Source organism: Lithobates pipiens, unplaced genomic scaffold (genome assembly GCF_037356315.1).
Source record: "Lithobates pipiens isolate NorthernLeopardFrog02 unplaced genomic scaffold, aLitPip1_a1.2 Scaffold_23, whole genome shotgun sequence".
Lineage (NCBI taxonomy): Eukaryota > Metazoa > Chordata > Amphibia > Anura > Ranidae > Lithobates > Lithobates pipiens.
The window spans coordinates 114,587,765-114,613,876 of NW_027507785.1; positions in this window are offsets into that span (position 1 = coordinate 114,587,765).

The following is a 26,112-nucleotide window of genomic DNA, read 5'->3' on the forward strand; positions in this document are numbered from 1 at the left end:
GGGTGGTGGGGTACAGTGGTAGAATGCTTAGCACTCAATAAGCGAGGGAGAGCTTTAAGGATGAGATCTGGTCGCTAAGGTAGAGCCTGGGGCCATTCCCGGCAGCAGGGATATTCCCATGTAACGGGCCCAAGGGTCCCACACCTTTCTAAATTTAGGCGTGGTATCCGACAGAATGCCTGACAGTTTTTCTTGGGACATTATCCAGGATATCTTCCTCTTAACTGCGAGGAAGGAGGGTCTGGGTTGCTTCCAGGCGGAGGCAATCGCAATTTTGGCTCCTAAAAGGATAAAATGGGTTAGTTTCTGGGTGTAACCAGGCAACAAAGGAGCAGGGGCATTGAGCAACACAACCTCAGGAGTTTTTGGAACCCAGCAGCCGGTGACCCTGTAAATCAAGTTAAAGATTTTAGTCCAGAACGATCGAAGCCTAGGGCATTCCCACCAGATGTGGATCATGGAGCCATGAAGTTGGCACCCCCTAAAACATAAGGGGTTTGCCGTGGGATAGATTTTGGCTAGCCTGGCTGGAGTGAGGTACCACCTGGTTATCAATTTGATGCTAGCCTCCATGAGTGAGGTGTTTTGGATCCCACGAAAGGATCTGGCTAGGGCCAGCTGCCAGGTTTCAAGACTGCCAGAGGTCTGAAGGTCAGATTCCCATGCTGTCATATAGGGGGATTTGCCCATTGGGGCAGTGAGAGCCGCATAGATTACTGAAATACCGCCCCTCTGCTCCCCGATCTTACCACACCAGGCTTCGTAATCAGTAAAGGGGGGAGGAAGGGGCTTGTTCTTCCAAAGCGAGTGTAAGAAGTGCGATATTTGTTGGAAGCGAAACCTCTCTGAGTCTGGTAGCTCTAAGTGTTCGATACAATAAGCCAGGGAAATCGGACCCCTTGAAGTGAAATAATGACCTATCCGGTATAGTCCCTTGTCCAGCCACCACCTGAAGGCCTCAATATTCAGGCCAGGGGGAAAATCATGATTACGGAAGATGTGAGCAAGGGGTCTTAAAGTGGAGACCAGGGAAGGCTCTCTGCGGAGACCGTCCCATAGGGCGCAGGAGTGAGAGAGGGATGAAGACATGATGGGCGGCCTGGCTTTGGGTGGACACCACAATAGATAATCTAGTGCAAAAGAGGGTACGGAGCAACGTTCAATGGACAGCCAATCCGGTTTCTCGTATTTGGAGTAGAGCGTGGAGAGTTGGGCCAGGCGAGCTGCAAGGTAATATTTGTGAAGATTAGGCAGGCCCAACCCACCCCTGCGTCTGTGTAGGAATAGCGTGTTTTTCGAGAGACGGTACCCTTTGTTGCTCCAAATATATTTCAGTATTTTTCTTTGCAGAGAGCAGAGGTGGTCCTTCCGGACCGGTATGGGGAGGGCTCGGAAATAGTATAGGATTTTGGGAAGAAGGGTCATTTTTATGGAGTTAATCCGGCCAAGCCAGGATAGTTCGTGTTTAGACCATGAACATAGATCAGTTTCCAACTGTCTGTATAGTTTGGGGTAATTGTGGGCATACAACATCTCCATCTTAGGTGTAAGGGAGACACCCAAATATTGGATGGCAGTGTCGCTCCATTTGAACGGAAAGGATTGTTTGAGTGAGATAACTTGGTGGGTGGGAAGAGAAATATTCAGTGCCACAGACTTAGAGTAATTGACTTGTAAGCCTGAGACCTTGGCAAAGTCGTCTAGTACTCGGGATAAATTGGGCAAGGTTGTGAGGGGGGAAGTAAGGAATAACAGTATGTCGTCTGCAAAGAGTCCGCGTTTGTGCGTTTGGCTGCCACACTGGACACCTCCAATGTCTATATTGTGGCGGACTGCTATCGCTAGCATTTCAATGGCTATTGCAAATATGAGGGGTGAAAGGGGGCACCCTTGTCTAGTCCCTCTAGTAATGGGAATGGGAGTGGATAGGTATCCCTGAAGTCGAATTTGGGCCCTCGGCTGGGAGTATAAGGCCCATAGTAAGCCAAGGAAGCAAGCCCCAAATCCCCACCTGTCAAAGAGCTGGAAGATGTACTGCCAGGAGACCGAGTCGAAAGCCTTCTGGATATCTAAGGAAAGGAGAAAGCCAGATTGTTTGGGTCCCCCTTCCTAATTAGACTGCAGAATGGAGATAATGTCAACCGCCCTCCGAATTTGATCAGGTCCCTGCCTGCCAGGGATAAATCCAACTTGGTCCTTGTGGACATAGCGTCCGATAAAGGAGGCCAGCCTATTGGCCATAACTTTCGTAAGAATTTAGAGGTCATTATTAATGAGGGATATCGGCCTGTAGTTACTGACATCCTCCAAGTTCTTATCAGGTTTGGGTATGACCGTGATGTACGCCGTGTTAAGGTGGGGATCCAGGGGGCTTCCATTAGCTTTATGATTGCCGAGATTGGCTAGGTGGGGGGCAAGCGTGTTGGCAAAAGCTTTATAGTAAGGGATCGAAAGACCGTCGGGGCCTGGGGCGGAGCTTTTTTTGAGTTCCTTTATGACTCCCAAAATCTCCTCCCCCCCGAAAGGGGCATTCCATGACTTGTTTGTGAGCGTCCGATAAGATAGGGATGGGGAGTCCCTCCAGAAACTGTGGAAGAAGGTTTGCTTTGGGAGATGGAGGACTGCTGTAAAGAGAGGTGTAGAAGTCCTGAAAGGCATTCAGAACTGTGACCGGGTTAGACGTGGGCGGGCGTCCTGCACTTCTGATCCGGGGGAGGGTGCTTAGCTTGGTTCTAGGGGAGAGTCTATTAGCCAGGAGTGTGCCTATTTTGTCTGCCTGTGAGTAAAACTTGTGGCCAGACCACCTAACCGATTTTTCCGCTTTCGTGGTAAGAGCGAGATTAAGTTCTAAACGAGTCTTGTCAAGCAGGGAGGTGGGGGTGCGGAGGGGGTACTTTTTGTGAAGAGCCCTGAGTCTAGAGTATTCCTCTTCTAGCTTCAGGATGGTTGATTGCCTTTCCCGTTTTATTTGAGTTCCTAGTTGAATGAGTTTTCCCCTAATGAATGCTTTGTGCGCCGCCCACAGGGTTTCGGGGGAGACATCAGGTGTCACATTAATAGAAAAATATTCCTGCAGTGCTTTGTCAAGATCCATAATTCGTGATGGCTCTGACAGGAGAGATTCGTTCAACCTCCAATGTCTGGGGTGTCTCCCACTCAAACCTCCGAGGGCCGTCACAATTACCAGAGAGTGGTCCGAGACCACCGTGTCAGTGATGGAGGCTTTGAGCACCCGGGGTAGGAGCGAAGAGGGCACAAGTATGTGGTCAATCCTTGCAAAAGATTGGTGTGGTGCTGAAAAGTGGGTATAATCTCTCTTTGTGGGGTTTAATTCCCGCCAAGCATCGGATAAACCATAAGCGTGGAGCAATTTGGCGATCCGCAGGCTTGCCTTCGTGGGCCGGGTTAATCGGGCATGAGAGGAGGAGGATTTGTCGAGGCCTTGATCAAAGGCGAGGTTAGAGTCCCCTCCGACAATAACCGTCCCCTCTAAAAGAGGCGCTAGGGTGCGCAACAGGGATTCAAAGAATTTGACCTGTCCTGTGTTCGGGGCATAGTAGGAGACCAGGGAATAAAGGTGGTCTCCCACAGTGCCCTTTACAAGTAAAAACCTGCCCTCCGGATCCGCCTTTTCAAAACTTTTATTGAATTTTCACGTTTTGGCTATCAGAATGGCCACCCCCTTGGTTTTGGATTCTGCGTTGGCTAGATAGAACTGAGGCCGCGTACACACGCGGGGACTGTTCGCTCAACTTTGTTCGTCAAACAGTTTGAGCGGACAGTCCGCTCAAAATTAGCATGGACGGACTTGGCCACACACGACGAACGAACAGTCCGCTGAAACTTGCGCGATGACGTGAACGGCACGTACGACGGGACTAGAAATACGACGTCCTATACACTGCAATGCAACCTTCGCCGTGTAAATCCTTTCTGAGCATGCGCGGAACTTAGTTTGACGAACAAGCCTACACACGGGCGGACTGTCCGCTCTAACCAAGTTTCAGCGGACAGTTTTACGGAATTTCCAAAAAACTTTGTTCGTCAGACTGTCCGCTGAAACTGTCCGCTGAAGCCCACACACGAGCGGACTGTCCGCCGAAACACTGTTCAGCGGACAAAGTTGAGCGTACGCGGCCTGAGGGAAGTGGGGGTGAAGGAACTTGGGACTATACCGGATAGGAAGGTGCGTTTCCTGAAGTAGGATTATATCCAGTTTCAGGGATTTATAGTAATCAAGAGCTTTTCTACGTTTGACGGGGGAATTAAGGCCCTTTATGTTGTGGGTAGCTATCTTAAGCCTAACAGCTTGTTGATCAGCCATGGAGCAGAGGGGGAGCCCAGCATCTGAAGACGACCTCACTTACCCAGTCAGTGGCGGGGTTCCCGGCAACAGCGTTGGGATAGACGGCCTGTGATTTTCTCGTGGAATACATTGCCGACCGGGTTCGCTCAGCCATACCTGAAAAAAACAACAGTGTCATGCAAACATTCAACAGGAGTAGCTTACCACCTAGTGGGGAGACAGAAAGAGATAGGGCAAGGAAAGAAAGCGTTCCTGGGAAAGGAAAGAGGAGATCAGGGCAGGAGACACCCCCTGAAATCCCGAGAAAGAACAGTGTAAACAGCTGACCCATAAGGTCAGATGTCCCGACCCTCAGGCACCCGAGAGAGACCGAGGGAGGGGGAGTTGCGCAAGTGGTCCCTCGCGGAACTGGGGACCCCTAGTCGGGAAACAACCCGATCTGTTGATTCAACAGTATACAACAATAGAAGTTAAACAAAAATAAAGAACTCAAGGCACGGCCAAACATAATGTTTAGGAGACACTGGGGCTGATCAGTAAAAGCTATTCATTAACCATAAAGTGAGGTTACATGACCGGGGAGAGTGTTGGGGACTGCAGCCCTCCATAGAGTCCTTTAAGCAGCCCGGAGGGCCTATTTCGAGGGGGCGCAGATAATGTGAGGGGTTGTGGGCAGTCCAGAAGGTGGATGGAAGACTGCATAGCGTCCAGGGCTATTGAAGGCAAGGGGGAAAGGGGTAGCACAGGTCCAAGGAAGGGGGAGGGCAACAAAGGTGGAGGACCAAACTTCCAATGGTTGGGGAAAAGTCCTCTGGCCCTCTCCAGGACCTCGGACGGTCGGACACACAATGGATAGTCGAAGTAGGGGCCTGAATGTTACTCAGGTGGGTGCATTGTCCTTGACCTTCTTGGCTCTTCCGGAGGACCACAACGGGGATTGTGGGCTGTTAGGTGTGGGCCGTTTGTGTGAGCCCTGGTCAGAGTTAGAAGTGTCCATGTCAGCTTCTTGAGAAATAATTTTCAACCTGGTGAGGAGCTTTTCCCCCTCTGGGAATGTGGAGAAAGCAAATGACTTTCCTTTGTCCGTGAACCTGACTGCAAATGGGAATGCCCACTTGTATTTTATGTCTCTTTGTGACAGTGCAAGCAAGATGGGTTTCAGGGCTCTCCGTCTCTGTATGGTGGAGGGGGAGAGGTCCGCAAAGATCTGAACCTGGTGGCCCTGGTATATGACGTGTTGCAGGGATCTGGCTCTCTTCATAACTTCTTCTTTCACCGAAAAATGGTGTGGCTTGGCCAGTACATCACGCGGAGTGCCATCCTTCCTAGGGGGGCCAAGGGTTCTGTGGACCCGGTCGAGTTCCAGTTTAGGAGCTGGGATGTCAGGGATTAGCTGAGTAATGAGGTCATGCACTGCCTTGGACACATCAGTTATCGATTCTGGAAGCCCTCGAATTCTGATGTTGTATCTGCGTGACCTATTTTCAAGGTCATCAATACGGGCCATGGCTAGGTCTAATTGCTCCTGCACTGAATAAATGTGCCTGGAGTTTTGGATGGATCTGGCAATTGTATCCTCCATTTTATGCTCGATCGTTTCGATCCGGGAGCCCAGGTTAATAAAGTCAGCTTTTAATTCCCCCGTGATTTTCATGGCAGTTTGGGAGAGGCCCCTTTCCAAAAGTTCAGAGAATTTGCCAAACAAGGGCGTCCATGTGGGAGACTGGGTCTGCATGAGCAGCCTCATGTGAGGCCATGGCAGCCTGGGCGGCCCTGTGTGTCCCCGCGGGGGATGGGGAGAATTCCTGGAGGGTACGTTCCAGCAGGGAGACCGTGGAGGCCGGGGACGGCGTGGCTTCCTTGGGAGGGCCCCTGAGGTTGCCTGGGGTGGCGTGGAGAGGAGGAAAGTCTGTATCTGACCTGAAATCCGCCATGCCTGTGGATCTGTGGTCCTGGGATAGGAGCTGTGCTGCGGTGGCCATCTTGGATTTCTCCCACACGTCCAGTGAAGCGAACAGCGGGCCCAGACTGCGTTTAGCCGGTCCCCCGGTCATTCGGTTATGTGCCCCAACTCTCCGGGAGTCCGTCCCTACAGCTCGGTAAGCGGAAGGGTGGCCGTGTCATGCGGTAGGGGTTCCGTCGTTCCGCGAGGCAGCGGAGCTTTAGATGATCGCGGCCATCTTGGAAGCCTCGCGCATGCGCACTCATTCGTCTCTTGTAATTTTTAACACTTTTGTCACTTTTTTGGTGAAATGGTAGGCCGGGATCTAGGGGTCCCCTTGTTAAAGGGGGCTTCCAGATTCCGATAAACCCCCCACCCGCAGACCCCCACAACCACCAGCCAGGGTTGTGGGGATGAGGCCCTTGTCCTCATCAACATGGGGACAAGGTGTTTTGGGGGGACCCCAAAGCATTCTCCCAATGTTGAGGGCATGTGGCCTAGTACGGTTCAGGAGGGGGGGTGCCCTCTCGTTCCCCCTCTTTTCCTGCGGCCTGCCAGGTTGCATGCTCAGATAAGGGTCGGGTATAGATTTTAAGGGGGACTCCCACGCCATTTTTTTTGGCATGGGGTTCCCCTTAAAATCCATGCCAGACCTGAAGGGTCCGGTATGGATTTTGAGGGGGACCCCCACGCCATTTTTTTGGTGCGGGGTTCCCCTTAAAATCCATGCCAGATCTGAAGGGCCTGGTATGGATTTTGAGGGGGACCCCTATGCCATTTTTTTTGCGTGGGGTTCCCCTTAATATCCATGCCAGACCTGAAGGGCCTGGTATGGAATTTCGGGGGACGCCCACTCATTTTTTTTTTTTTTCTTAATGCTAACATGACCTGTGTGCAAATAGCTTTAAAAAAACCCATAGAAGTGAACCAGCGCAAAAAAAAAAGTCAAGTTGAGAGGTGCGCCTGTTCAACGTTTGCAAATTAACCTACGTGGCTTGACATTTACTAAGATTTTGCCGGCGCACTGAACCAGAGCACTTGAACAGGCGCAAATGCCGCTTGCGCATGCGCAGTACATAGAATGATCTCACGCAGCTCCGAGTGTATTTGCAGGTGCAGCAGGCTTGCTCAGAGAAAGTTAATATTCCGTTCTATTTTGGGCATATTTGTTACTTGGATAGTCATATCTATACTTCCTCACATCACCCCACATCACCCCCATAATATTGGCACTTCCAGCTTCTTTTAATTCTGAGTTGAAGATGCCGTGTGTCAGGTCTATAGCGGCGCACAGATCACGGCCGCCCGTGCGCCGGCATGCTCATAGTAAATGGGGAATTGCGCTGTGTTACAGGCGCAAATGCTTTGTGAATAGAAAAACATCTGTTGCGCGTTGGCGTGCGCTGCTACTCATAGCGCAAATGCTTTGTAAATCAGCCCCAGTTTGTGTGAATGGCCTGGTCTGGCCAATCCAATAGACGAAAAAACAAACCTAGTGCTCATAGGCACAGCATAACCCCTCAGGATTTTTAGGACAGACCAGGTGAGTATTTAAAAAGTATTGTTTATTGAAAACATTTAATAATCTATACAGTGGAAATAATGTATAAAATCAATTGCAGTACAAAAATACAGGCATGAATGTAAATGCCTTATGGTATAAAGGGCTATTGCACGTAGCTATAGGATATGACCCCTGACATATTTCAGACCCTAGGTCTTTCTTCATAGATTGAATGTCTGAGGACTACCAAAAGAATGACATCATTCCATTTGGACTTGGGATTCAGATTTTTCCCACTTTTGAGAAAATCCAACACCCCTAGATCTAATTCACTCCCAGAAACATCGCAACAAAGCAATTTTTTAGATCGCATGCGAGCACAAAACAAAAGGCACCAAGCATCAACAGCCACTCCCACAAACCCAACAAGAATAAACTGCTACCTCACAATCACTAAATATCAACAATCTTTCTGATCACAATTTAACCACCAGTGGGATCCTAGTTTTGCAAAAGGGTCTTACTTTTTGTCCGGTAACACACATCGACAAATTTGAAGTTGTTATGTACATGAATTCCACACACTTGTGGACAAGGCTTACAAACAAAATGTCATCGACAAAAGCACTTAGGAATATGTGAAAACACCTTTCCCACGTGAGGCGACTTTTGTATGCGCATCCAAAAGTGCACAAGAATGTCTCAAAACCTCCAGGGAGATCCATTGTATCTGGGAGGGGCAGTCTTACAGACAACCTCAGCAGATACATAGACAGATTATTACAACCATTAGTGGAGGCCCTACCCTCCTATACTAAAGACACAATACATCTTCTCCAGATTCTGGAGGGCCTCCACGTCGATGGTGACATACAATTAGTCGCCATCGACATGGAGGCCTTATACAGTTCCATTCCACATAACACTGGTCTTTCAGTAATCCGACATGTCCTAACTAGGTCAAGGAGATACACTCAATTGCTTGTTGAGCTCATTGTGGCAGCACTAGAGTTCATTTTGAAGCACAACTTTTTTTTCATTTGACAATTCCCACTACCTCCAGGTACAGCGCATTGCCATGGACACCTGATGCACACCGGCATACGCCAATCTGTAGCTGGGGGAGTGGGAAAGACTATTGTTACAGAAACTCTTGCAAATAACTATACCAGGCATATCAAAGCCTGGTATTGCTACATAGATGATGTCATCATGATATGGGAAGGCCCTGCCGCATCTTTGTTGGAATTCTTGGATTACATCAATTCCAACAACACATTTAATCTTCAATTTACAATTGTAACAGCCATAACCCGTTGCAGGGCAGCCTTGACTTAATGGGCTTACTGGTTACCTTCTCTCGGCCTGCTCTTCCACTTCTAGGGGTTCAATTAACACAGTCTCTTAGGAAACAGAGGGCACGGGTGAAGAACTCAGGCACCTTGAACTGCAGGTCTAGCAAACTCTATATTTCGACCCAGAGAGTAGCCACTCTCAAACCTTACTATTGCTCTGCATGTATTTGTAAGTGGGGCATCCCCTCCATGTTGTATTCAGATGGTATCTTATGAAGTTTCAATCTGAATGCAAACAGCTTCTTCTCTCATTAGAAAACCTAAATAAAAAATCTTCTAAATCTACACAAACAGGGTTTCAAACTTCAGCATTGCAACAGGTTTCGGTTGTTCGGTTGTACAGGGAAATATGAGAAATGTTTCAGTGCAGATCCTTATTTCAGTGACAGCTACCAGTATCTGAGAGGATTTCTTCTCTTGTTTAGAGATCTCCTCTCACTGTTGTGTCTCAAGACATAAAGTGAAGAAAGGAGAATCTCCCCAAAGGAACAGAGGTAGCAAACAAAACAAGCAAAAAACAAAACAAAAGAAGAAACAAAAAATCACAAGGGCTTTACCTTTGTCTACTAACAGTTATGCTTGTAGATATACTTTAAGATTAAAACATATGGGACTGTGTACATAGCCTTAAAAATAACATTATTCATGGAACTAAAAATTATAATGGCTTACCAAGATGCAGCAAACAATTCCCCAAAAGTTGTCTTACAATTATTTATCAAAACACTATCATTATAAAGCACAGCCCGCAGACGTGAGCGCAGAGTAGGAGCAGGGCTGGCATGAAGACAGTGGACTGCAGCGATTGGCCGGGGGGCGGAGTCAGCGCAAGGACGTGTGCGCGCTCTACGCCCCGGCGTCAGTGGAAGCTGTGAAGTTCACAGAGAAGTATGTCGTCTTCGCTCGGGGACCTTGTCCAACAGCTACGGCCCGCGGCGGCTGTGAACGGGGAGCGGTGGCTCCAAGAACAGGTGGCGGCTGCCCTCGGGGGGACCGGGACAGTACCAGAATGGAGGGGGAAGGCTCGGCCCGGGTGCGGCGGTCCCGCCCGCCGGCCAGGTTCTCCCCTGATTACCCCAGGGCTACACCACTTCACCATGCGGGGTCCGCTGGCCCCGCCCCCTACGAGCCGCCCGCGAAACGGCCAGCCCGGCGGGCAGTGGAGGCCTCGGGCCGCGGATGGGGGGTTGGGCGCAGCTCAGTGGGGTCGGTGGCCGGTCCGGCGCCGGCCTCCATCAGCACGGCGGTCCGCCGCGAAGAGGAACCGGGCCCGTCTCGTAGCGCAGCCGCTGCGGGGGCGGGGCTACGCCGAAGGAGGCAGTTCCGTGCTGCCGGAGGGACTGCGCGGGGGACGGAGGATGAGGATCCTGTGGGGCGGCGGCCGCCATGCCACAGTGAGCCCACGGCTGCAGAGACGCATGTGAAAGGCCGGGGGAAGGCTGCGCTGAAGTCGGCGGTGGGGCGGAGAAGAGGACGGCCCAAGAGCGGTTCGTCGGCTGCCCAGGCGGGGCCCCGTGGACGGATGTCACCAGGGGATGGAGCAGCTGCCCAGGACCGGTCGGAAGGCGAACTGTCACCGTCTGAAGAGGAGCGACCGGATGGCGTTCCGTCGGCGGTCGGTGAAGGTTCGGCGGCTGGAGGCGATCCTGCCAGGCGGCCCGGTAAGTCAGATCTTATTCAGGGGTCCTTGGGGCGGGTTGGTTGGGGGGGGGGGTCGGGTAGTGGGGGGGAGGGGGGTGATCCGGGGATTGCCCGCGGGGGGGGGGGGGTTTCCGCCCCGTTTGCCCCACATCTGGCACAGCGGGAGAGAGACCGCGTCCCGGCGGATGGGGGGCTAGCAGGCCTCCTGGCGGGACTTAAGGAACTAGTCGGGAGGCTGGAGGCTGGGGGGGCGGGTCCGGGGACGGCGTGGACCGCTCCGGTGGGCGGTGCTCGGGGTGTTGAGGGGGCTGCGGGCGCGACTCCGCCAGTGGCTGGGGGGGGGCGACAGCCGGGGCGACCGCGCCGGCTGCGGCGGAGAGGGTCGCGGCTCCTGGCTCAGGGGACCAGGTGGTGGCTGCCGTGCCGGCGGCACCAGCTGGGGCCGCAGGGGAAAAATTTGGGGGAGGCAGCGAAAAAACAAGACCTGGTCAGGTTGGCGGACGCGGCGCGGTGCGAGGTATATGTGTGTTTTGAGGGGCCGCTGGGTGCGCACTTGAAACAGGAGGTCAGGGAAAAAATTTGGAAGGGGGAATATGTGGAGATATTTTCTCTGCTGCCCCTGGAAAAGTTCAACCTCGATAGGGTCAAGCCGGAGGACAACAAGAAGGAGGACGAGGAGAAGAGGCGGTACCGGTTGATCCCACGGACCTTCCCGAATTGGCTGCAGGCGTTTGCGATCCTCGCCAGCGTGATCGGGGAGAAGAATCCAGAGCATTGTTCCGCTCTGTTTTGCTACTTGGATGCGATAGGGGAAGCGCACAGAGTCTACGGGGGATTGTCGTGGCTGCGATATGACGAGCAGTTTCGGCAACGGAGGGCGATTCGACCTGCTCTTTGCTGGGATCATAAGTATATCAGTCTGTGGATGCGCCTTATGTCGTCAGCGAGGACTACGAGTCAGTTTTTTCAGGGGGGGGGGGGGCGGTGGATCAGGGGCTTCCGGTCAATCGGCCGTTCGAAAGAAGGGAGTCTGCTGGCAGTACAATGAAGGTAGTTGCCGGTTCGCAGGGAGTTGCAAGTACAAGCACGAGTGCTCGGGTTGTAGGGGTGCCCACCCGGTGTCTCGCTGCTTCAAACAAGGACGAGGTAGGGCCGGGGAGCCTTCGAACAAGAGGGACGACGCCGGTGAGACTGGAAAGGATGCGTCCTTTTCTCGATCGATATCCGGATAGGGAGGCAGCGGTGCTTCTGGGTTTGGGGTTTGCGGAGGGTTTTCATATTCCGGCTGTCCTCGGGACGCCCCCCCCCCCCCCCCGGTGTCCAGGAACTTGCGGTCCGCCATGCTTCATCCTGAAGTGGTTTCGGAGGAAACTGCGGAAGGAGGTGGCTTTGGGGAGGATCGCGGGCCCTTTCTCGGAGATGCCCCTGCCAGACCTGGTGGTATCGCCATTGGGGGTGGTTCCGAAGAAGGAACCGGGTAAGTATCGTTTAATCCACCATCTGTCCTATCCGAAAGGGGGTTCGGTGAATGATGCCATCGACCCCCGGCTGAGCGCTGTTTCCTACACGTCTTTTGATGCGGCGGTGTTTTGGGTGCGGCGTTATGGACGGGGGGCGTTGATGGCTAAAACGGACATTTAGGCGGCTTTTCGGTTGCTGCCGGTGCACCCCGAGAGTTTTCGGCTTCTGGGCTGTCGGTGGCAGGAGGAATACTATGTGGATCGGTGCCTGCCCATGGGATGCTCTATCTCGTGTGCGCTGTTTGAGAAGTTCAGTTCCTTCGTGGAATGGGTGGTCAGAGACGTCGCAGGAGTGAATTCAGTCATCCATTATCTCGATGATTTCCTGTGCGTGGGTCCGGCCTCGTCGGCGCTGTGCTTCTGACAACGCTGGAAGGGGTGGCGCGGAGTTTCGGTATTCCTCTGGCCCCCGAGAAGACGGAGAAGCCGACGACGGTGCTCAGTTTTTTAGGCATTGTGTTGGATTCGGAGGCGATGGAGTGTCGGTTACCGGCTGACAAGTTGGCAGCGCTGAAGGCGGAGATCCGGGGGTTGGTAGGCGTGCGGAAGGTGCAGCTCAGGACTCTTCAGTCTGTGCTGGGAAAGTTGAATTTCGCATGCAGGATAATTCCCATGGGTAGGGTCTTCAGTAGGAGGCTTGCGGCCAGTACGGGGGGGGGGGGGGGTGGATTCCCCGTGACACTTCGTGAGTCTGTCGAAGGATCAAAGGGAGGATCTTCGGATTTGGCATGTTTTCCTGGAGCGTTTCAACGGCCGGGCGCTGTGGATGGCCGGGCCGGTGAGCAATTTTGATTTGGAGCTTTACACGGACGCGGCGGGGTCCACGGGTTTCGGGGCCTTCTTTCAAGGCAAATGGAGTGCGGGCCCATGGCCCGCTGCATGGACGGGTGGGGGATTGCTGCGGAACTTGGTGCTGCTTGAGCTCTTTCCAGTGGTGCTGGCAGTGGAGCTTTGGGGGGAATCCTTCCGGGATCGGAAGGTTCGTTTCCATGTGGACAATTTGGGGGTGGTGCAGGTCCTCAACCGGGTGTCGGCGGCGTCGCCGCCGGTGGTTAGGCTGTTGAGACATTTGGTTCTGCGATGCATGCAACTGAACATCTTTATACATGCGGTGCATTTACCTGGGGTGGAGAATGTTGTGGCTGACGCACTGTCTCGCTTTCAGTGGGACAGGTTCCGGGAGCTGGCGCCGTCGGCGGATGTCCAGGGGGCGCCCTGCCCAGAGGAGTTGTGGAAGATTGCGTTGGACGAACCTCCGACTGGATCAGGCGGACGGTGAGTGGGGGCACTTGGTCAGCGTACGAGAAGACATGGGCTGAATGGGAGGCTTTGGGGTTACAGGTGGGGGCGGATGTGCGAGACAGGCGGCTGATGGTGATCTATTTTGTGTCCAGGAACATGGAGCAGGGGGTTTCGGTGTCCCGGATGGGGCAGAAATTGGCCGGTTTGGCCTTTTGGTTTAAGCTGAGGGGGGAGCATGACTTCCCCAAAGATTTTTGGGTGCGGCAGGCTATGAAGGGCTATCGGAAGGGGAGGCTGAGGAAGGATGACAGGAGACCGGTGTCCTTCGAGTTGTTGGGTAGACTTTGTGGCCGGTTGGGGGTGGTGTGTTTTTCAGAGTACGAGAGGGTGTTGTTCAGGGCCGCTTTTGTCTTGGCGTTCTTCGGGGCGTTTCGTATAGGGGAATTGGTCAGCCCTTCCAAGACAGGGCCGGGTGGTTTGTTTCTGGAGGACGTTTTTTGTGGGGATGACCGTGTGCGCATGCGGATACGGAGATCGAAGACGGATCAGGTGGGAAAAGGGAAGGACGTGGTGGTGTTCGCGATTCGTGACTGCGAGCTTTGCCCAGTGTTGGTTTTGAGGGAATTCTTGAACGCTCGGCCGGATAGTCCGGGCCCGTTGTTGATACATGGGAATGGGGAGTTTGTTTCGCGGTACCAGTTCATAGGGGTTTTTAGGAAGTGCCTGACGGCATTGGGTTTGGAGGGGGAAAGGTTTTCCTCACATTCTTTCCGGATTGGGGCTGCGACGGAGGCTGTAAGGTGGGGCTTGGACAAGGAGGCGGTTAAGAGGATTGGCCGCTGGGAGTCGCAGGGGTTTCGGTCTTACGCGAGGCCGGACTTGGTGGCTGTTTAGCCGGGGGGGATGTGTTGGCATGGGTCTGTGTTCCACATGTGCAGTTACTGTGATTTGGGTTTGTGTTTTTACTTTCTTTCAGATGCAGCGCCAGGATTGGTCTGGATTTTGGGCCATTCATACGTCTGCTGGGGCGCCAGGAGGGGTGATGTTAGGCCAGGGGGCAGACAGTTGGGGATATCCAGACTGGAGGCGTGTGTGAAATGGTTTGGGTTTCCCGGCATGCTATGGAGCAGAATGGTACACGAAGTATGCCGTTTTGCGGGGTTTCACAGGGCCCCGGATGTTTTAGTGTTACATGTGGGGGGCAATGATTTGGGCCTCCGCACCAAGTTGGATGTCACGCGGGACATTAAATACGATCTCTTGTGACTGCGGGCGGCCTTTTCCCACATGATCATAGTATGGTCTGACATGATAGCCAGGACCAAGTGGCGGTTTGCCAGGTCTGTGGACAAAATTAACAAGGCCCGCAGGAAAATTAATCAGGAGATCAGTCGTTTTGTCGTTCGCAATGGGGGGTTGGCGTTCCGGCATTCGGAGTTGGAGGTGGAGACGTGGCGGTACCTTAAAGGGGATGGCGTACACCTTAATGATGTGGGCACTGATTTGTGGACTTTGGGCATACAGGATGGGGTGGAGCGTGCCTTGCGGGTGTGGCGGTGCTCACAAGGATAAGGTGTTATCCTTGCTTGCGGTGGCGGGTGTTGGTCGATGCAGGTACAGGAAGATAACCCCTCCCCACAGAGAAGTTGATGCGGGACCCATTGGAGATATGGGCTCGTTGATGATATGCCATATAGTGAGGGTTGATATGGCTGATGGTGAATGGGTGCACTGCGGTAAAATAGTTCGGTGTCTTTGAGCCAGCATGTCGGCTTGAGGCCTAGTTAAAGGAATATTACCGCAGTGCTTGTTTGGATCGATATGCTAATGGGGTGGAGAGGGGGAGTTTTACTGCAGATGACCAACGCGCTCAGGGTTTGAAGTTAAATTATGTTTTGTTGATATTTTGTTATACGTTAAATTATTATATTTTTATTAATAAAGAGGCTGCTACGGCCACTAAATACTCCAAAAGAAGGTGTGGTCTCATTTAATGGGAAGGGGCAATTATGGAGTTGGGTGGTTGGTACAGCAGCCGAAGCACGTCAGTCATTCTGTAGTCAAGCACAGCCCGCAGACGTGAGCGCAGCGTAGGAGCAGGGCTGGCATGAAGACAGTGGACTGCAGCGATTGGCCGGGGGGCGGAGTCAGCACAAGGACGTGTGCGTGCTCTACGCCCCGGCGTCAGTGGAAGCTGTGAAGTTCCCACCCTCCCTCCCTTACCTTGGACAGAGTGGCTGTGGTAGACTCTACCGGGGGGGGGGGGGGGGGACAGGCTAACTTGTTTTTTCTGTTTCAGGTTTGCGGTGTTGGATGTCGTAGCGGTTGGCGGGTGTTGGTCGATGCAGGTACAGGAAGATAACCCCTCCCCACAGAGAAGTTGATGCGGGACCCATTGGAGATATGGGCTCGTTGATGATATGCCATATAGTGAGGGTTGATATGGCTGATGGTGAATGGGTGCACTGCGGTAAAATAGTTTGGTGTCTTTGAGCCAGCATGTCGGCTTGAGGCCTAGTTAAAGGAATATTACCGCAGTGCTTGTTTGGATCGATATGCTAATGGGTGGAGAGGGGGAGTTTTACTGCAGATGACCAACGCGCTCAGGGTTTGAAGTTAAATTATGTTTTGTTGATATTTTGTTATACGTTAAATTATTATATTTTGATTAATAAAGAGGCTGCTACGGCCACTAAATACTCCAAAAGAAGGTGTGGTCTCATTTAATGGGAAGGGGCAATTATGGAGTTGGGTGGTTGGTACAGCAGCCGAAGCACGTCAGTCATTCTGTAGTCATGTTTATAATAAAGGTCTTTTGTACATTCCCTGTTAAATAGGATTTTAGTATATATTTTTGACAATTATAGCACCCTCCTAGATAGGTGCTAGGATTAGGTAGATTTAGTTTTGGATCACTGTGTTAAGTGGAGCTGTATTTTTATTGTTAGGTAAATTTTAGCTTGTCTCACTGTAATCGGTGTGGCTGCAATTGCTGTGTTAGGTAAATTTAGCTGCTCTTACTGTAATCAGTGTAGCTGCATGTGATTAGTTTAGTCTGCTCAGTGTTTCAGCTGCTGATGGTTTAATTACGTTCTCGGCTTTCCACAGAACAGTAGAATCCTCTGGAGGTGTGAAGTAATGCAAATAGCAGTATGAATTATTATACAGCCTTGGCCAATCCCAGGGAGGAGGGCCCCCAGAAGGCTGCTGGGAGTCTGTATAAATACTCTGGGACATAGAACGGTTGGGTCTTTCCCTTCAAGAGAGGAACACAGCCTGGAGGGCTTGCTGCCCTCTGGGCAGAGCTGACATTTGCTTGCTGTTTGTGAGGCCCAGGTGGGTGACCTGAAGGCCTGGATGCTAAAGCTGTAGATAGCAGACTGACTGAGGGGCTGTTATCTGAAGATATAGTCTTGTACCATAAGAAAGATGTCACATGGATGTTGGAAGTTGGCAACCAACTTTCCTTGGACATTTGTGAGTCCAGACTGCTGTGAGAGATCTTAGAGACTTTTGGGCTGCTGCCGCCCCTCTGGTGCTAGAAAGTCAGCTGTGTGTTTGCATAAAGAGACATCAGCTAGTGTCATGAAGAGATCAGTATATCTAGTTATTTGTAAAGGGACTCTGCTCTGATTGCTCCAAAGAAAGAATCTTTTTGTCAGGGCTGGCTTAGCCCTTCCTCCTCTGGGCTGGCCACTCAGCTGTCTGCTAATTGCCAGCTCTCTTCTTTTTCCACAGTTACCAGCTGTTCCCGATGATGCTCGTCTGACCTGCCTATTTAAAGCCTTCCTGCTCACTTTTTTATTTGCCTTCACGTTGGTCACATCACAGGGAACCATCTCCTGCTTTTTGTTTCAAGATTGGCTTGCTGACATCCCACCTGGCTTCTTATCCTGCTTGCGATTGTTCTCCTTGGATCCCTGACTTCCGCCCTGGCTGATTACGCGATCTGGTTAATGAACTCTGGACTGGCTGACTACCCCATCTGGCTACTGGACTCTGGCTATGCTTGACTACGCTTTTTCTATTTACCTTTTTATATTTATTAATAAACAAGTGTGATTTGATTGTACTTCTGTCTAAGTCTTGGTTTCTGACACTTTTGCTCTTTTAACTGCTTCTACTATATAGCCAAGTCCATAGTTTGCCCCTGCAAGGACTTTTGCTTCAGACCTACAGAAGGAAATGTACTGTCGTCGGCCCATACATAGTTTTTTTGGGAGGACCCTCGCTCAACCCTAAATAACAAAACAGCAAAAATAAAACCCCTAGACTTGTTATTGAGCCAAAGAGTGACTGTGATTTTGTGTGCCTGGCTGCGGGGGAATTACCGGGAATCTGGACAATTTCCAGTGGCTCCTTCGGGAGTAGCTACACAATTTTTGAGGATTAATTTGTTGTGTATTAACCACTTAAGCCCCAGACCATTTTGCAGCTAAAGGACCAGGCCCCTTTTTGTGATTCAGCACTGCGTCGCTTTAACTGACAATTGCGTGGTCGTGTGACGTGGCTCCCAAACAAAATTGGAGTCCTTTTTTTTCTTCTCACAAATAGAGCTTTCTTTTGGTGGTATTTGATCACCTCTGCGGTTTTTATTTTTTGTGCTATAAGCAAATTGAAAAAAAATGCAATATTTTTTTAATTTTTGCTATAATAAATATCCCCCAAAAATATATATAAAAAATTTTTTTTCCCTCAGTTTAGGCCGAAACGTATTCCTCTACATATTTTTGGTAAAAAAAAATCACAATAAGGGCTTATTGATTGTTTTGCGCAAAAGTTATAGAGTCTACAAAATAGGGGATAGTTTTATGGCATTTTTATTAATAATTTTTTATTTACTAGTAATGGCGTCGATCAGCTTTTTTTTTCTTTTTGTGACTGCTATAATTATGGCAGACATGTCAGACAATTTTGACACATTTTTGGGACCATTGGCATTAATACAGCAATCAGTGCGATTAAAAATGCATTTATTACTGTAAAAATGTCACTGGCAGTGAAGGGATTAACACTAGGGGCAGTGTAGGGGTTAAGTGTGACCTAATGTGTGTGTTTTTTTTTTTTACTGTAGGGGCGTGGCTTGGCATGTGACATCACTGATCGTCGTTCCCTATGACAGGTAACAGACGATCACGTGACCCATGGCTGGGCTCTTAAAGCGCAACGTAACTGTACGTGCTTGTGCCCAGCCGTTCCATTCTGCCGACATATATCGGCGTGAGGCGGTCCTTAAGTGGTTAATAAGCCATTATAATTTTTGGTCCCATTAATAATACTTTAAAATTAGACCAGTAAATGTGTGAATATGAGCCTAGAGATTAAAATAGTGGGGTGGGGTAGGGTGGTGATGTCACAATCTTCACCTTGTCCAATCAGAGGAAGCTGGGGGGTTGATTTACTAAAAATGGGGATTGAAAAATCTGGTGCAGTTCTGCATAGAAACCAATCAGCTTCCAGGTTTTTTTTTTTCCTCAAAGCTTAATTGAACATGCTAAAGTTAGAACCGTATTGGATACTATGCAGAGCTTCACCAGATTTTGCACTCTTCAGTTGTAGTTAATCAACCCCCTTGTGTTCTTTGAAAAAATATCAGACTATCCATTAATGGCGGAGGCGCTGAATGAGCGGCCCCATGTGGTCAGGTTGCAACTCACACTGAATCCGGAAAGTCCCAACTCTCATTGGGAGTAGTGTGGAATATTACAGTGATCACTAACATCCCCCAACAGCCCTATCATATCAGATATTGATACTTATACTGAGCCAAGCTGCTCTGATGTAGGTATGATTTTTTTTTTTCCCTGGAGTTCCGCTTTAACCATTTCTATTCTCAGGAATCAGGTTTGCCTAAGTTCATGTTGCCTTTTGGATACCTATCCCTGCAGCTGGTCTTCAGATATACTTTAGCAAGAAACTTACATTTTTAGTAATACAATCATAATCTGGTCAATCACTTTTTAGTTCTCATGATCATGGCAACATTTGTTGTGGTCCGGGGATCTCCTTTTTCTCCTGGGAGCCCAGGACCACAACAAATGCTGTCAGGATGGTAAGCAGTGGGACATCCTGGGATATCTATCCCCTGACCTCTTTTTCTGTTCAGTTCAAAGCTGTCAAAATCCCAGCTGGGTAAAAAGCAGATCAAGCGCAGATCCTGTAGCAGAGGGCAGGGAAGACATTAAGGCTCTAGAGACCCATGATGTTTTCATTTCTCACTGTCACCTGTCCAGTGCTATCACATAGGGGGCATGTTACCTTTTGTACCCCTCCCCCCCCCCCCCGCTCTGCAGGGAGATCGCTTCTATATTCTTACCAACTGTCACAATTTTGCAGCAGGAACAGGTGCAGAGTCCAGATACTCCCCCTCTGCCCCCCGTGGTTGGCAGTGCTATCCCTTGCCAGCATGAAAGATTGAGAAAGAAAGATGTTCTCTGCCTGCTTTCCCTCCTCCTTGAGTCCTGGGCTCTGCTTTGCTTCCCTTCACACCATGCTCTGTGCACTGTAAACTCCAGTGCTGCTTGCAGAGCTTAAATGGAGTGGCACTTCTGCTGGAGGGGGGGAGTGTGGGGGGGGATTGGTGTTGGAGTGAAGCTACAGAAATTTCAGGATGCAGAGAGGGGGTGAATGTGCCAGGAGCCAACCTAAAACTGCAGGCAGACACTATTTGCCACTGTAATACTGGAGCTAGGGGCCAGTGAATACACCTCTGTCTCCAGCTGATAGACATCTCTGCCCAGTCATTTCTCTATGCCACCCCTAAGGCCCCATTCACACTTCATGTAGCAGGAATGCACGTTCCTGTTCGCATTTATTTTCACTTGAATGGACTGCCCTATGTGTGCCAAACACACCAAAGAATCTATAGAACATTTTCAGGCATTCACTTTGCAAGTTTGCCATATGACAAAGCTAACTGCATTTGGGGTGCCATTAACAACAATTATTGGCAGTGCAAGCATTATGCATGTTTGCAGTGCAATTCTAAAATGCACTACGAAATACATGTTTCCTTTGTACTTTATCACACATTCAGGAAACATAGTGTGAATGGCTCTTTCACAAGTGCAGCTGAGCTGTGGTTTTACCACTATCACTGACTGAGCACCCAAATCCTAACAATACAGTCAGACAGGGCTGTATACCTGCAATAGCTTTGAGGCTTTACTTCACAGCTATGGTATTTTTAACACCGGATGCACAGTTTGACAGGCAGCACCACCTATCAAACTCCCCATTGAGTTTAATGGGGCCGCTCTGCTACTGCTACACTTGGCTCACAGTTGCAGCGCGGTCTCACAATGTAAAATTGCCACTCAGAAATGTAAAAAAAAAACAGGTCTCAGGAGGTAGTGGTACATGTGCACATCACATACAGTGAGGCCTGAAACGGAAAAGACAGAAAAGAAAAAGTAGTGCAGGGCCGGGCATGACCATGTGTTTAGGGGAGACAATGCATGGGTTAATATGAAGAGATAAGAGGGGAGGGGACAGTGAGTAAAGTCCAAGGGGGAGTGGTAATATATAAGGAGGAGACGGGGCTGGGCTGGGGAACAGAAAGTTGTGGAGAAAGAAATGAGGAGACAGTTTTGACGGTGGCAGTAAACATATGTGATGGAAAGGGGTGGGGGGCTCATCGGTAGTATGTGCCCCTCCGGTGTATTCCAGCAAAAGGTTAGCTGGAATACTGTAATGGTTGCACTTTGGGAAGGGGGTTGTCTCCGAGCTGATTATCCGCTGGAGGCCTATCGTGTGGAAAAAGGTCCCGCAGTGTATTGGTGGAATATGTGTTGGAGTTCCGGGGTGCCGTCAAAGACCAACAGACTGGAGTTAAACAAGTTGTTATGGAGGTGATATTTTGGTATATATTTGATATTGGAGTTATTTATATGGTGTGAATAATAAATAGGCTGCTATGGCCATTTATACTCCAAAATTAAAGTGTGGTCTCATCATTTTAGAAGGGTAAGAAATGGGGATGTTGGAGTACAAGTGCCATAGCAGTAAGAGGCAGGTTGGGTACCTCTGAACTACACTGGTCATGTTTTAGGTATCACTGCACATGCCAAAGTAAAAACAATAATTCTAGTGCTGCGTACACACGATCTGACTTTCTGGCAGACTTAGTCCGGCAGACCAGAATCCATCGGACAATTCGATTGTGTGTGGGCTCCAGCTTTTTCTTCCCAAAAGTCAGACGGACCTAGAAATAAAACATGTTTCAAATCTATCTGACGGACTCAAGTCCAACGGACTAAAAATCGGGAAAACCGTTCGTTCTGTGTGCTAATCCGACAGACCAGATATACAATGGAAGGGAAGCTATTGGCTACTGGCTATTGAACTTCCTTGTTTAGTCCCATTTACGCCATCACATTAAAAAATGAATGGACTTTCGAACGGACTTAGTCTGGTCCTGTGTGGCCAAGTCCATTCACTCATAAAGTCAGTCGGACCTAGTCCGTCAAAGTCCGATCGTGTGTACGTGGCATAGCTCCCTCAATTATGGATAACGCTAAACTGATGAGCTGTAAAAGCTTTTAAAGCATCATCTATTAATAGTTTTGAGTACTGTAATTTTTGTAATTTTGTGAGTTCACATATGTAGCAATATGGACTACAAGCATAAAGCACCATACCTTCTAGCATTTTAAAGTATCGCTTGTCCCTCTAGTGATCAATGTATCCAGTAACATCATATCTATGTGCCAAATAAAAGGATTGTGGGAAGAATAGCCCTCACGTCAGATAATTGCTTTGCACAATTGTGTTCCAGGACTACATATCCCATGGATCTTTGCTGTCATCTGAAGATTGCTGGGAGTAGCTATAAAAGTGGCAAAAGCCCGCGCGGAGCTCTCTTCCTCCTGGGCCTGACGCAATATGGGCCTCTCTGTGCAACAGGGAGAGAGGGGTCGTTGCCTACCACGCAGAGTTTCTTTCCAACCCATGGCCTCAGGGGCCTAGCTTTTGCTGTCTGAAATCCTTTCCAGCACCACTCGGGTTGCCTGCCAGTTGGTGTGTGTGGAAAGGTTCACGTAGGGAGGGGGCTAGTCACAGGCAGGGGTGGTAGGGGGTTATACATAGGCAGGGGTGGTAGGGAGGGGGTTAGATACAGGCAAGGGTGGTAGGGGTTAGACACAGGCAGGGGTGGTAGGGATGTTAGATAGACAGGGGTGAAAGGGAGGGGGTTAGACACAGGCAGGGGTGGTAGGGAGGGGGTTAGAAAGTCTGGGACTACATCTGGAAGGAGGCGCATTCCTGCACCATAAAAGTGGCGCATGTTGATGCACATGTGTGCCTGATTCCAGACTTTAAGAACCATAACAGAGTGGCAGATGAAATTGCCAAGGTGAATGCTGTTGTGCCAATTGATCCTGTCTTGATGAACTTGGCCAACTGGGCCCACAAGCAATCTGGACATTTGGGGCTGTGCCCATATAAATGAGCACAGCAGAGAGGATTGCCCATATCCATGGACATGATAAAGACTGTAGTAGGGAACTGTACAGTGTTTGGAGAAATGTGACAATGGCCATTGCACAAGTACTCCATTGGGTCGATTAAGAGGGGTGAGAGGCCTGCTGAGATTTGGCAGACTGACTTCATTGGTTCCCCCCCCCCCCCCCCCCAGGGAAACAATGGACTGAGATATTGTTGTACTGCAGTGGACACCTATTCAGGACTTTTGTTTGTTCATCTTTGCAAACGTGCAGATCAAGCTGTAATGCTTCAACTGCTCCAGAAACTTGTCATTGCTTATGGTTGTCCCAAACAAGTCCAAAGTGATAATAAGGGACTTATCATACGTGACAATGGCTCACATGTTACCGAATCAACAGTACAGCAGTGGGCCAAAGATTCTGGAGTGTGCTAGTTGTACCACATACCATACCATCCACAGGCAGCTGGTTTAATTGAAAGATACAACAGACTATTAAAGGACCAGATGTGCAAACTTACACCCACACATACACTAAGGTCGGGTCTTCACACAGGCAGTCATGTTGTTAAATTCTAGGCCAATAGCAAAGCACACACCATATGAAAGAATGGTTGGGGCTAAGGTGCAGATTCTACAGCTGGAGTGCAGAGTTCAGCATTTACATTTCTAAAAAGAACAGGGCTTAACAGGTACCATGTTACTGCTTTCCATGACATAGAAACCAGGAGTGATGTATCTGAAGCTGAAGCCTATCTAGGAATGAGAGGGAATTTGGCAGGAAAGTTTGAAGTTATATTTGCATTGGCACATGAGCTTCAGGACAGTGACTGGGATTCTGACTCATTAGACACTTCTCAGCAAGAGTAGAAAGTGAGACTGTAGTGTATAACATCAAACCTTCCAAAATAAACAGCAGTGATCTTCTGGGAAATGTCTGTATATTTCCTCTCCTCCCCATTGGTGTTCTTTGGGAGGATCAGAAGTGGATACAGGCAGGTTGCAAAGTGTTGGTCAGAGATGCAGACAAGAAGCCAGTTAAAGGAGAAATTGTAGCAGAAGGGCCAGGGTCTACTGTTTGTATATTATTGGAAGGTACAGATAATTCGCTTTGTTTTCCACTTCACAGACTGTCTCCAATTTGATAAATAGGAAGACCAGAGAAAAGTGATGATGGAAAGAATGACAGGTGCTTACAAGAGCTTTGATGTTGGATACGTTACAAGCCTGGACTTGTCTCTGCCAGCATCTGAAGATGTTTTTCGCCTGATCTCCTGCAATTATCAAAGAGTCCTCATTGCCAAGGAGATCGTGAAGTTTCTATAAGCGGAGCTAAGTAATCTTTTCGTGTATTCTTATTGTAAACAGGCCATAGTTTTTTTGTTATAGGTATATCTGTCAGCTTTGTATTATATTGCAAACATTTTTATAGTTTTGTATGTAAAGTATTTTTTGTTTAGTAAAAGCACATTGATATACCACAGAGGTCTAAGTTTCCATGGTTTTACTGCAAGAACATTTAATAGATAGATGCAAGCATTACAGCCCCATGGTTTATGATTCATGTGGATAAAACAGACTTTTATTAGGCTTTGTCTTGAGCCCTGGAGCCCAAAGGCTTTGAAAAGCTTTGGGTGGGATAAAGCCTCTGCCAGAATCTGGATCTGAACCCAGGACTTCTGTTCTTAAGTCTACAGGCTTGGAAAGATCAATGTGTAAATGAATAGAATACTGTCTACAAGACAGGATTCCTAGAGTAGTGGTTAATGACTCCTACTCTGAATGGTTTAAGGTTATCAGTGGTGTACCCCAAGGTTCAGTGTTGAGACCCTCCTTTTTAATATATTTATAAATGATATAGGGTCTGGGATTAAAAGTACAATTTCTGTCTTTGCAGATGACACTAAGCTATGCAGTGGAAAAACGTTCTTACAGGATGTCTCCAATTTACAAGCCAAACTCAATGCACTGTCTAATTGGGTAACTAAGTGGCAAATGTTGATAAATGTAAAGTTATGCACTTGGAGGATAAGAATATGCATGCATCATACATACTAGGGGGAGTGCAATTGGGGGAATCAATGGTGGAGACGGATCTGGGGTTTGTTTGTAAATCATAAGCTCAATAATAGCATGCAATGCCAAGCTGCAGTTTCCAAAGCAAACAAAGTCCTTTCTTGTATTAAGAGAGGTATGGACTCCAGAGAGAGGATTATCATTTTGCCCCTGTACAAATCATTAGTAAGACCTCATCTGGAATATGTAGTTCAGTTTTGGGAACCAGTTCTCAAAAAAGGGTATCGGGGAACTGGAGAAAGTGCAGAGAAGGGCAACCAAACTGATAAGAGACATGGAGGAGCTCAGCTATGAGGAAAGATTAGAGGAACTGAATCTTTTCACTCTTGAGACGAGGAGATTAAGTGGGGATATGATCAACATGTACAAATATATTATTGGTCCATATATAGTGAACTTGGTGTTGAGTTATTCACTTTAAGGTAATCACAGAGGACAAGGGGGCACTCTTTACGTCTAGAGGAAAAAAGATTTAATCTCCAAATACACAAAGGTTTCTTCACAGTAAGAGGCGTGAAAATGTAGAATAGACTCCCCCCAAAGTGGTTCTGGCCAGCTCAGTAGGTTGCTTTAAAAAAGGCCTGGATTCTTTCCTAAATGTACATAATATAACTGGGTACAGACATTTATAGGTAAAGTTGATCCAGGGAAAATCTGATTGCCTCTTGGGATAAGGAACAAATCTTTTTTCCCCTGCTATAGCAAATTGGATCATGCTTTGCTGGGGTTTTTCGCCTTCCTCTGGATCAACTGTGGGTATAGAATTGTGTATATGGTATTTTTTATTTTTTTTTGGTTGAACTGGATGGATTTGTGTCTTTTTTCAACCTAACTATGTTGTGTATAGTAGTATCCCTTCTTACTGTGCCACCTGAGATGCTGGACAGCATCCTCTTTGATCCCTTGGGCAGCTTTACTTTCTATTTTATTTATGATGAACCATGAACTTATTTCTTCTTTCTCCTCCCCTTAATTTCCTTTTCATACCATGTCTTTTCACTTCCTGTTTTCCAGATTATTGTGCTCTTCTCCAGTCAATATCTTGCACTTTGTGCTCCTGTTACTATCCGTATCTTCACTACTA